The sequence below is a fragment of the Physeter macrocephalus genome, chromosome 5, assembly GCF_002837175.3.
Source record: "Physeter macrocephalus isolate SW-GA chromosome 5, ASM283717v5, whole genome shotgun sequence".
NCBI lineage: Eukaryota > Metazoa > Chordata > Mammalia > Artiodactyla > Physeteridae > Physeter > Physeter macrocephalus.
This window is the reverse complement of record NC_041218.1, coordinates 26,977,547-26,989,121: the sequence shown is the minus strand read 5'-3', so window position 1 is coordinate 26,989,121 and position 11,575 is coordinate 26,977,547.

Genomic DNA, 11,575 nt, shown 5'->3' with positions numbered 1-11,575 from the left:
GGAAAGCGTACTTTTGAAAAAAATTTTTAAAGACTTTAATTTTGAAGGAGACAATGATTAAACAGAAAAAATTCTTGAGTCTATTCTGGAATTGTCTACATCTACATTACTACCGGTATTCATAAGAGCCATCAGTATAATAATACTTCCTTAAGTAGTATGAGAACAAGGCAAGAAGGTGACTTTCAAGAACACAAAAAGAAGAAAAATCAAGTTGCCCTTTGAACTTTAGCAAATTCAAACAACAGATGTGACTATTATGAGAATTAACTAAATAGCTGTCTTTGAATGTGTCTTAAGAGTTTGGAAACAACTAAAACGCCAATGAATTTGATCTAAATGTAATTACAGAAAGACAAGTCTGAAATGTGTTTGCAGATAGTAGGCAAAAAAGAAAGAAACTGCATTTCATCCTGCCTGGAGAAAGACTGAACAGAAGGAGAGATTGTTAACCTGGAGCATGGAATAGGAAAGCTGAAACAGACGGCAGTTGGCAATGTTTATCCAGTGCTGTGCAAGGGAAAAAGTCACCAAATAGTTTCCTACTGTTGGGGAGGTGAAGAGGATTCCCTGGGTCTATCATAGCCTGAATAAAATATCTCTTAGAAGAACCACTGCACTGTTTAAGCAACCACTTAAAATTTACCATCACTGCAACCTGAAAATGGTTCAAGCAAGAATCATGAGTGTATGATAAATAGTGAGGGAAAAGTTTAATGAGGAGCAAAATATGGTCTTAAAGTGTCTTCCCATAGATTGCTTATGAGTGCCAAGGGGACAATAGTATCTCTCCAGTGGAGAAACAAAGTAACAACTTGGCCAGGTGATCAAAATTAGTATCACCAATGAGGGTTACCTCCACATATGATGTCCTGAGGACACTATTATCAGTAGTGGCAAGTAGATTCATGCCAGACACACATAACCTTAATATAGTCATGAGCAAACATCAGATAAACCCAAATGAAGAACATTCTCTAAAAAAATCAAAAGAAAGAAGGAAGGAAAATCTGGCCTGTGTTCATAAAAAATGTCAATGTCAAGAAGGACAAAGAAAGGCTGAAGAACTGTTCCAGATCAAAGGAGACTAAAGAAACATGACAACTAAATGCAATCTGTGATCCTTGACTGAAGGAAAAAAATATATTTAAAAGTTTACTATTGGAACAATTTTTTTTTTTTTTTTTTGCGGTACGTGGGCCCCTCCCTGTCGTGGCCTCTCCCATTGCGGAGCACAGGCTCTGGACGCGCAGGCTCAGCGGCCATGGCTCACGGGCCTAGCCACTCGGTGGCATGTGGGATCCTCCCAGACCGGGGCACGAACCCGTGTCCCCTGCATCGGCAGGCGGACTCTCAACCACTGTGCCACCAGGGAAGCCCTATTGGAACAATTGACAAAATTAGAGTGTGAATAGTAAAGTATTGTATCAATGTTAAATTTCTGAATTTGATAACTGTACCAAAGATTATGTCAGAGAATATATTTGTTCTTAGAAAATATACACTAAGTGTTAAGAAATAAAAGGTCATGATGTATGTAACCTACTCTGAAATGGTTTAGAAAAAATTTTATATACATATGTATGTGTGTGTAGAGAGAGAAAGAGAATAATAAAAACAAGTAGCAAAAGGGTAGAAAAAAAAAAAAAACAACCACACTCTAATGTATTTTATAAGTGAAGAAAGTCATTTTCTCCTTACAAAGTTCCCATGCCTCTATCCTGCCTGACCTCAGGAAGCTGATGTGCTGGAGAGGAAGCATGAGCATTCCGGTTATTAAAATTTAGGAATTGTCTTCTTGGTTTATAGATCAGTAGGTTTTGAGTTCAGTCAGTTCACTTGAGTTCAAACCAATCAGAGTTTCTCCCTAGGCAAAGACTGAGAACTAAACCCTCCATCATGGTGAATTTACCTATGTACAGACCCCAAAGTCTCTAGAAAACTGAACAGGTATCCTCCCCTGGATACAACCCTACTTGCCGCTATAGCTTGCATAAGTCTCCCTCCCAATATCACCATGAAATTGTAAAATATTTTATAATTTAAAGAACATCTTCACATAGGTCATCTCCTTTGACATTCAGAAATCCTGCAAAGAAAGCAAAACATATACCATCTCCATTTTAGTTATAAACTGAGAGGCAGAAACCTTAAGTTGGCCAACTTAGTTGCAGGGAAGTTAGTTGCATACAGGTCCTTTTTTTTTTATTATTATTATTTTATTTATTTTTGGCTGTGTTGGGTCTTCGTTTCTGTGCGAGGGCTTTCTCTAGTTGCGGCGAGCGGGGGCCACTCTTCATCGCGGTGCGTGGGCCTCTCACTGTCACGGCCTCTCCCGTTGCGGAGCACAGGCTCCAGATGCGCAGGCTCAGTAGTCGTGGCTCACGGGCCTAGTTGCTCCACGGCATGTGGGATCCTCCCAGACCAGGGCTCGAACCTGTGTCCCCTGCATTGGTAGGCAGACTCTTAACCACTGTGCCACCAGGGAAGCCCTACAGGTCTTTTAAGTCAGCATTTGTTTACCTGATACAATAATTCTTCTTCATTATACACTGTCATTCGTGTTTAAGAAGATGAATCAGAAGCAGTCAAGATCATGCAACAAAAAAGGGTTAAACTGCAACTACTATAATTAGAGTAGAAAAGCAAATTAATGTATATTAAATGAGTTTTTAGTGTCGAAGATAAATTCTGCTTAACTGTGAAGTAATTAGGAAATGTTCATAAATATGTTTGTAGAAAGTTGGCTTTACAGAATTTCTGCTTGAATGAGGAAATATAGTTTATGTTTCCTACATTTCTAGAACTCACCCTGCTTGAATGGGAGGCAGCATGGAATGGAGCCTAGAGGCCTGGGTATTACAGCACACTCTGTATGTAAGCACCTGGGTTACTAGTACAGACGACAATCCATCTTCTCCATCATCAGTCCACAAATTATTAATATTGAAAGATTGAACTAGGTGATTTCATGTGCTTTTCGGGTACAACATTCTCCAGCCAAACAGAGACTGCGCCACCAGGGAAGCCCCAGACACACTCTTTTAAACTCTGATTCTGGTCTTCTTGATGACCTGAGGTTTCACTTAAGTGATAACAAAAAAATTTTTATTAAATCTCCTTGTGGTGAATTGTGCCAATATTGTAGGCACATCAAAAGATAAAATCATTTTTTTATAAAAAGAAACCAAATGGAAAAATTGTGGAGATAAGAAAACACAACAGTTCTGCAGTTTGGGAAAGGGAGCAAAAAATAAACTTTCAAATAATATCCCTTAAAAGGTTAAAGGTCTTTTATAAAAGTGAATTTGGTTCATTACTACTTATTGAAAATATGGCTCACGGGCCCAGCCGCTCCGCGGCATGTGGGATCCTCCCGGACCGGGGCACGAACCCGTGTCCCCTGCATCGGCAGGTGGACTCTCAACCACTGCGCCACCAGGGAAGCCCCAGACACACTCTTTTAAACTCTGATTCTGGTCTTCTTGATGACCTGAGGTTTCACTTAAGTGATAACAAAAAAATTTTTATTAAATCTCCTTGTGGTGAATTGTGCCAATATTGTAGGCACATCAAAAGATAAAATCATTTTTTTATAAAAAGAAACCAAATGGAAAAATTGTGGAGATAAGAAAACACAACCTAGCCTGCAGTTTGGGAAAGGGAGCAAAAAATAAACTTTCAAATAATATCACTTAAAAGGTTAAAGGTCTTTTATAAAAGTGAATTTGGTTCATTACTACTTATTGAAAATAAGTTACTTAAAATAACAGAGAGAGAAAAAATTTCCAGACAGTTGTCTCCACACTAAACTTATTTTATTCCTTATTAAAATTACGTGGCCCCAAACAGATGCCCATAATAGAAATTTTACAGTTTCCTCTTGAAATGCTAAAACTAGCACATGAATTCACGGGCCAGGAATTCTTGAGAGTATAGAGGAGCAAATTTATAGGAAAAACAACATGAAGGAGTCTGAAAATCTTTTTATAATTCCTTGGCATCATAATATTTTCTCACAAAATACCCACTCAGGCTTATTGTCTGCAACAGACAGTTTATACGAGAGTATTTTTTGCAATGAAAGAATATTAAACCTGATTCTCAAGTCACTAAACACCCTCCTGCTGCCACAGCTATTCCCAAAGCTTGCACAGATATTTTGTTGTACTTAAAAAAATCTTTTTCTACTATTAATCCCTTTGCCAATGTTTTATCCTTAAGAAGGAGAAAGTGATGCAGAGATCATAGCTTCCAATGAAGAAAAGTATGGCTGGAGAGTAGGGTCATCTTCCTCATCTTCTTTATTGTTCAGCCAATGTTAGTTATGTGTCAGACACTCTTTCGTATATAGTCTAATTTGATCCTCAAAATGACCCTCAGAGGTGAGCATAGTCATTATCCCCATTTCACAACTTAATATATAAGAGAGAGAAAGGATTTGTGATGGTGGTCCTAGGAGGTGAAGGAGGAGGAGTCTTCGGGTCTGCTGCCATAGGAGGAGGGGTGCCTTTTCTCCCATAAAGAGAGGAAAGAAAAGAGAATATGCTGACGTGTTGAGTCATGGAGGTGAAAGAATAGGATTCAAGGAGTTCCTCTCTGATTAATTTCTCTTTGAAGTAAGAGGCAATTTCATCTGCTTAGAGTAAAAGGGTAGGAGGGAGGGCAAGAGGTTTGAGAGCAAAGAGTTGGCTGAGTGAATTGAACACAGAAATGTTGTAGGATTGGCAGGCAGTGCTAAAGGTACATTTGCATTTGATGACCCTGTCGTGTGCCATTCTTAATGGATTAGGTTGCTTGGGTAGGTAAGTAAACTTGTTCAGTGTTGGTGTTGGGGTATATAATGCTCTGTCTTTTACTAATTGTAAGGTCTTAGGCAAGTTATTTTACCCTCACAATTCCCTCATTTGTAAAATTGGGAAGAATAAGTCCTACACCTATAAGATTATTTTGAGGATAAATGAGATTATATTTTTAAAAAATACTTAAGATCCCTGGTATGCCCTAAGGCTCAAAATTTAAAATAGCTATTATTATTGTCATATTATATACTGATTGAGATATCTTACATATTTGAATATATAGTTATATACATAGTATTATTATATATAATATTATTATTGTTACTGTTTCACTATTATTATATTTAGGCTTGAGGCTAAAACATACCTGATATCTAGTAGGTATCTGAAAATATTGTTCTATTGAAAGTCACTTGAGATAAATGATGAAAAAGCCACAATTTATTATGATAGAAATATGTTTAGAGAATCATCAGAAAAACCAAACCTATGAATCTTAAAAAGGAAACCAATTCCTATCAGTGTCAATCTCAAAAAGCCAGAAGTTATGTGCACTCAAACTCTGATGAAAATAGAACTACATTACGTTTTTTCTTTGAATTCCAAATTTGCCATTGGAGTGGATATGTTGAGCATTTGAACATACGTTTCTTCAAAGAAGTTGCGTCAAAGAAAAAAAAAATCTGGCAGTATTTCATGTTGGTGTATTTGATTTCATGTATTTATAATTAATGTGGTTGTCACTTCCTTTTTGTTGTCGAACATTCAAGATGAGTTTATCATGTACAAACATGAAAGTCTTTGCCCCAGGGGCAGTCAGTGTAAGCTGACCCCCTGTGATCCTGAGTACCATACACTATGTACCACACACCACACACTGAAAGACTTCCTTTCAGTGTTTTTCTTTGTTTTTATGTCCAAGTAGTACATCTTGTGGCACTTTCCACTGGAGCCAAATATGTCTCCTTTTCTCTCTACAAGACAGAGTACTGAATTTCAATGAGATAACTGTTATCATTCAGTTGATTGTTCCATTGTCCCAACTATTACTATATAAAACATTTCAGAGTTACACAATTAATAGCCATCTGGAAAGGGAAAGAAAAACTAGTAAATTCCTACATCATCCTCAGTTTACGTGTCACATAAATATATTAATTGTTTACTTGGGTAGCAAATTATGCCTTAAAGACAGGTAAAAAACATAAAATTAGGTTTTAATTTCAGGAGCATATTTGCATTTTGTGGTCTTGCACTTCACTCCCTCAGAGCTCTGCTCATCCAGCTTGAAAATAGCTGAGGACATAATATTATGATATGTGATTTTTTAAAAATTAGCATTTATTCATTGCAATTGAAATGTGTCCATATTCCTACACTTCTCTCTGCCTTTGGCAAAGTTACAAGATCCATGCTTGCAGAAAAGGGCATCCACGTTCTCCACTTAGGTTACTTTTCCTACTCTCTCCATCTTGCTGTATAGGCTACAACACAGATTTTACAAGAGAAAAGAATCTAGTCTTCAAATCTTACCTAACATAATCTTTTTGTTTGTTTGAACCACAGCTTACTACCAGTTCAAGCAGAGAATATCTAAAATGTAGGCAACAGCTAATATAACATTAAAGAAAAATTTAAGAGACACTCAAGACAGTTGTATCTTAAGTCCTCAGAGAGTAAGCACTGTCATTCCAGGGGTAGAGTCCCATTGTGGACTTTTGAAAGTTCTGTGCCCTACCTCTCGCCTCTTTCCTTGTACCTTTCTCTTTTCCAGCATCTATTATGTAGGAAACAGATGTTAGGAAAGGCTCTCACTGGAAGGCTCAGAATCATCCCATGACCCATGGCAACCCTGTCTGAAGCAAGAGATAGCCATGAGATATGCCCTTTCTACCCTTTTTCTAAAAATATATACATCGGGCTTCCCTGGTGGCGCAGTGGTTGAGGGTCCGCCTGCCGATGCAGGGGACACGGGTTTGTGCCCCGGTCTGGGAGGATCCCACATGCCGCAGAGCGGCTGGGCCCGTGAGCCATGGCCACTGAGCCTGCGCGTCCGGAGCCTGTGGTCCGCAACGGGAGAGGCCCCAACAGTGAGAGGCCTGCGTACCACAAAAAAAATAAAAAATTAAAAAAATTAAAATAAAATAAAATAAAAATAAAAATATATACATCACAGAGTATAATTACCAAACAAAACAGAGTAATTGTCACTGTCTCAGGTCCAATCATGGTTGTCATTAACATAATTATAATTAATCAGACCAGTTTTACTTGCTGCCAACCTTATATTCAGTCATAGTTCCCAGTCTGAATCCTAATTCTCTTCCTTAAACTCCTCCACCAACTCTAGCTTGGTGGCTGGGGACATCGGATATCTGCTTTCTTTTTGCAGATTTGGACCTGGAGCCAACAACCTTTAGACACATCTTAAGGACAGTGGTGTGCTAGCTGACTCTTGAGTACCAGCCATTATTTTGCTCCACCTGTCTGACTGGAAGCAGGAACTGAACACACATGGAGGCCTGACTCTCAAGGCTGTGCTTCTACAGTCAGCCTCTGCTGTTGGTCAGTTCCATCAACATTGATACTCACGCCTCAGTCCAGGCATCACATGGTGCCCTTTCTTTCCTGCTTCACAGGTCCTGCCTTAGCTACAATGCAAATGAAGCAGCTACAATAAGGGTTCCTTGGAGCCTGGAAGAAAACCTGTATTCCTTCTCCCATGTAAATCATGAGAGAATTGCCTCAAAATAGACCAAAGAAACCATGTTTAACCTTTGGAGGTTGTTATGAGCACAAGGGTAAAACTTTCTAATCATAATCTATAGCCAACTACTATGATTAAATTGATAGAACTTATTATTGTTGTCATTATTATCTTTATAAGCAACATCTTGTAGACAGACTGAAATTGAATTAAAAAGGACTATTTCTCTCATGATTCCCCCAAAATTAATGAACACAGGAAAATAAGGGGGAATATTAAACTACCAAATTGAAAAATTTTAACCTTTATTTCCAGGGGAATAATGTTTTCTTTAACCATATTGTACAAATTACAATTTTAGCTATATGGATGCCATCGGGGGGAAATCTTGCTTTCATATCCTTTTTAACTAGAAGGCCATTATTATAAGAGGCTGCCTGAATAATCATACAGAGATGTTGCAATAAACTTCCCTGCAGTTTTCAAACAGAGGTTTTAAAAGCCTACTCAAAATATGGGATGTTTTCCCCCCATTTTCCTAGTGCTTAGTGATTTCTTCCTTAATGCCCCTTTATGAAACTTTGACCTAGCAAAAGCCTTTTGAACAACTTACCGACAGTCAAAAGGCAAGAAGGATTAATTATCCACTCCGACACCTCAATTTGCATCCAATAAGGAGTCTGCCAATGAGAGGTCAGAAATATTTATAGGAAAATCCCAACATTTCTGAGAGCTGTAAAGGAAGGTAATTTGGACTAATGTAATCTTGTTGGAGTCTGGTATCATTTGGATACAGGTATTTAATGAAGTGTTGCGATGGCTGACATTGTGTTCCCACAGCCAGGCATAGCTATAGCCCCCTTCAGAAAACTTTTTCTGTATGCACAAAATGAGTTGTTCACTCCAGTCCAAGACTTAATAGAGAGATATCAAGACTTTAAGAACTGCCACTGAATTTGCAGTTAAATCATAGCCTGTAGGACCAAGTACACAACATGTTAAAAGTTTATAGGTCTAGGGTGACTGGCCTCCTTCATAAGACCAGGAAAATGTTTGCTAGATGTAGGAGGTATGGAAGTCCAACTAGTCTTTGTATTTAAGAAAAATGACTTTACTGTTCTTGTTTAAAGTAATAAGTATGTAGAAAATGAAATTAATCAGATAAAGGAGGTATAGTGCTTAGTATAGTGTCTAATATAAATGGACACGGCATAACTGCTAATTAACTTTCTGTACCCTAAATTGCTTTTAAGTAATGGTGAATCAACCTGTTTACTGTTCCCCTTTTACAGATTCCAATCTATATTATCACATAACTAACCCAAACAGGGATTAAAATCGGAGCTTCATTAGTAGATTTGGTATAAATGGACTCAAGAATCTCAGACCTCCAAGAATCTAAACCTTTTCTTAAGGGGAAGATGGATAACCTATCTCTTTGAGCAGAATAGGAGAAAACTTGATACGCTTATATTAATAAACAAGGCCTCAAACAAGGAGTCTGATGAGATTGCATTTAATAAAGGAAGAACACTTTCTTATGACTCAGTAAATGTGAACACTACCAGGTAAGTCTATTGCTTTTCTAACCACTCTCCTAAGGGGCTAACAATGTGAGGAATGACTTTTCTAGTGGCCTTAGAAGGAAGAAATCATGGGCGATAATGAATGACCTCAGTGGGAGAAACCAATTTTTCCCCAATCATTCATTGTGACTATAGCTGTCCTGGGAGATGACAGGATGACTTCCTTATTGCTCACATATGCAGCGCTAAATAGAAGACATTAAAGTCAGACAGGCTCGAGCGTCCATAATGCCTTCAGTACTTTCTCTCCTAATAGGAAATTCAAGACCTTTTCGGTGAACAGATAAATCCTAAGGAAGGATTGTTTAAATTATTAAAGTTTTTTCTTTTTTCTGGTGTTTTTAAAGGAAGCTTTACTCGGTGGATTGAATGAACTGGGAGTTATATTCACTCCTACTAATTCTATTATTTCAATTATGAAAAGTAGTGGCTTTCTCTCTGCCTACTATATGAAAGTGTCTAAGACTTTTATTCATAGGGCTCCACATTTAAACCAAGAATTTTGGAATTCAATGTAAAGACATACAAATATGTGAGACCAAATTTTTCAATGGTCTCAGTTAAACTTTATGTATTGGTTTTCTACCTGCCATACTGACAGCTAAGATTATAACAGTTAATTGTGGACAGATCTAGCTCATTGCCAAACACAGTAAAATAGCAAGTGATCATTTAGTACCTTCATTTTTATAATATAAATAATTGCTTGTATAACAAGAAGGCACACCTTGGTAGCTGGCCTATAAATTATCTTGCTTCCCAGAAAGGAACAGTATATATGAAACAGAGCATTAATATTGAGTTACAATCCAGTTGATGTCTTCATATCACAAAGAGAAAAATGTCATAATAAGAATTATTGAAGCATTACCATATTCCTAGCACTGTACAATGCTCTTTAGGTGTCTTAACTTACTTCATCCTCACAAAACTCTATTGTATCAAATTAAGTTTAAGCACAAAGAAATAAAATAATTTGTGTGAGGTCACACAGCCAGAAGTTGTAAAGACAAGATTCAAATCTAGACTTTCTGAATCCAGAGGCTATATATTTTATCCATCCATTTATTTATTTATACATGGATGTAGGTCTTTGTATTGCATTATAATTTACATACAGTGAAATACACGTATATTAAGTATGCAGTTAAATGAGTATTGAAAAATGTGTACACCTGGGCCACCACCTGCCCAATCAAGATAAAGAATATTTCCATTACCCCCAGAAAGTTCCTTTGTATCCATTGCTTATTATTTCCATACCACCGCCCCCCACCAGAGGCAATTACTATTCGAATTTCTAACACCATAGATTAGTCTTGCATGTTTGTAATCTTCATGTAAATTGAATGTTATAGTATGTTTTGTTTCTGGCTATTTTGTTTCTGGCTTCTGTAACTCAGCAAAACCTCTGTGCGATCCATCCGTGTAGCAGTCTCCTGTTCTTTCCATTGCTGTATAGTATTCTGTTGTATGATTATATCTCAATTTGTTTGTCTATTTGCTTCTTTTTATTGATGAGTAGTAGTCTATTACATAGATATACCTCAGTTTGTTTGTTGATGAAAATTTGGGCTGTTTCCTGGTTTTATTGTTAAAAAAAAAGCTCTCTTAACATTCTTGCACAATTTTTTTTGACATAGTTTCTTGTATGTTAAGTAAATTTTTGTACATGGAGTAGAATTGCTGGGTACTATATGTTTAACTTTATGAAGCTATTGTCTGAAGTGGCAGTACCACTTTACACTCCCAGTAGCAGCATATATGAGTTCTAGTTGCTTCATATCCTCAGTAATATTTGATGTTGCAGAGATTGCACTGCTGCAAATTGATTCTGCTGAAAACATGAGATGACGTTATACATGAACATATAAAAATTGTGTCAGGGAATAATCATCTGGTGAAAATCGCTGTGGCCACTTAGGCTTTACTTAATATCCTAATTCCAAACCTTTGATATCTATTGCTTAGTCATGCACAAATTAATTTCTTATCCCCATCTATCTTAAAAAACTCTAGACAAAGAATAGAAAAAGAATAAAACTTGGGACCAAGTTATGGAGCACAATTTAGGAGTTATTTCAAAGCTACTGACTTGAAGCTGTACTGGGAGCATTTCTACCACAACACTTTTTGCACAATTATAAAATGAAGCTCAAATCAACTCATTGTACTAAATTCCAGAGTAGATAATCGACCAATAGAGCATAAAGATATAGGGGGTAAAAATATACATTTGAAAACTTTTGCTTCAGAAGGAGATATCATATGAATACTGATTATATAAGCAGTTTGGCTAGTAAATATACTTGACATAAGGACAAAACTATGTGGGTGTTCAGATTCCCATGGGGCTTTTGGTCATAGGTAATAAATATAATTGTCTCAAACTAGTGTTCGCTTTGAATACGCCTAGATAAATTTGGCTAAAACATATACTTTTGCAGTTATTTCAGAAAGGAAATAACTAATAAATGAAA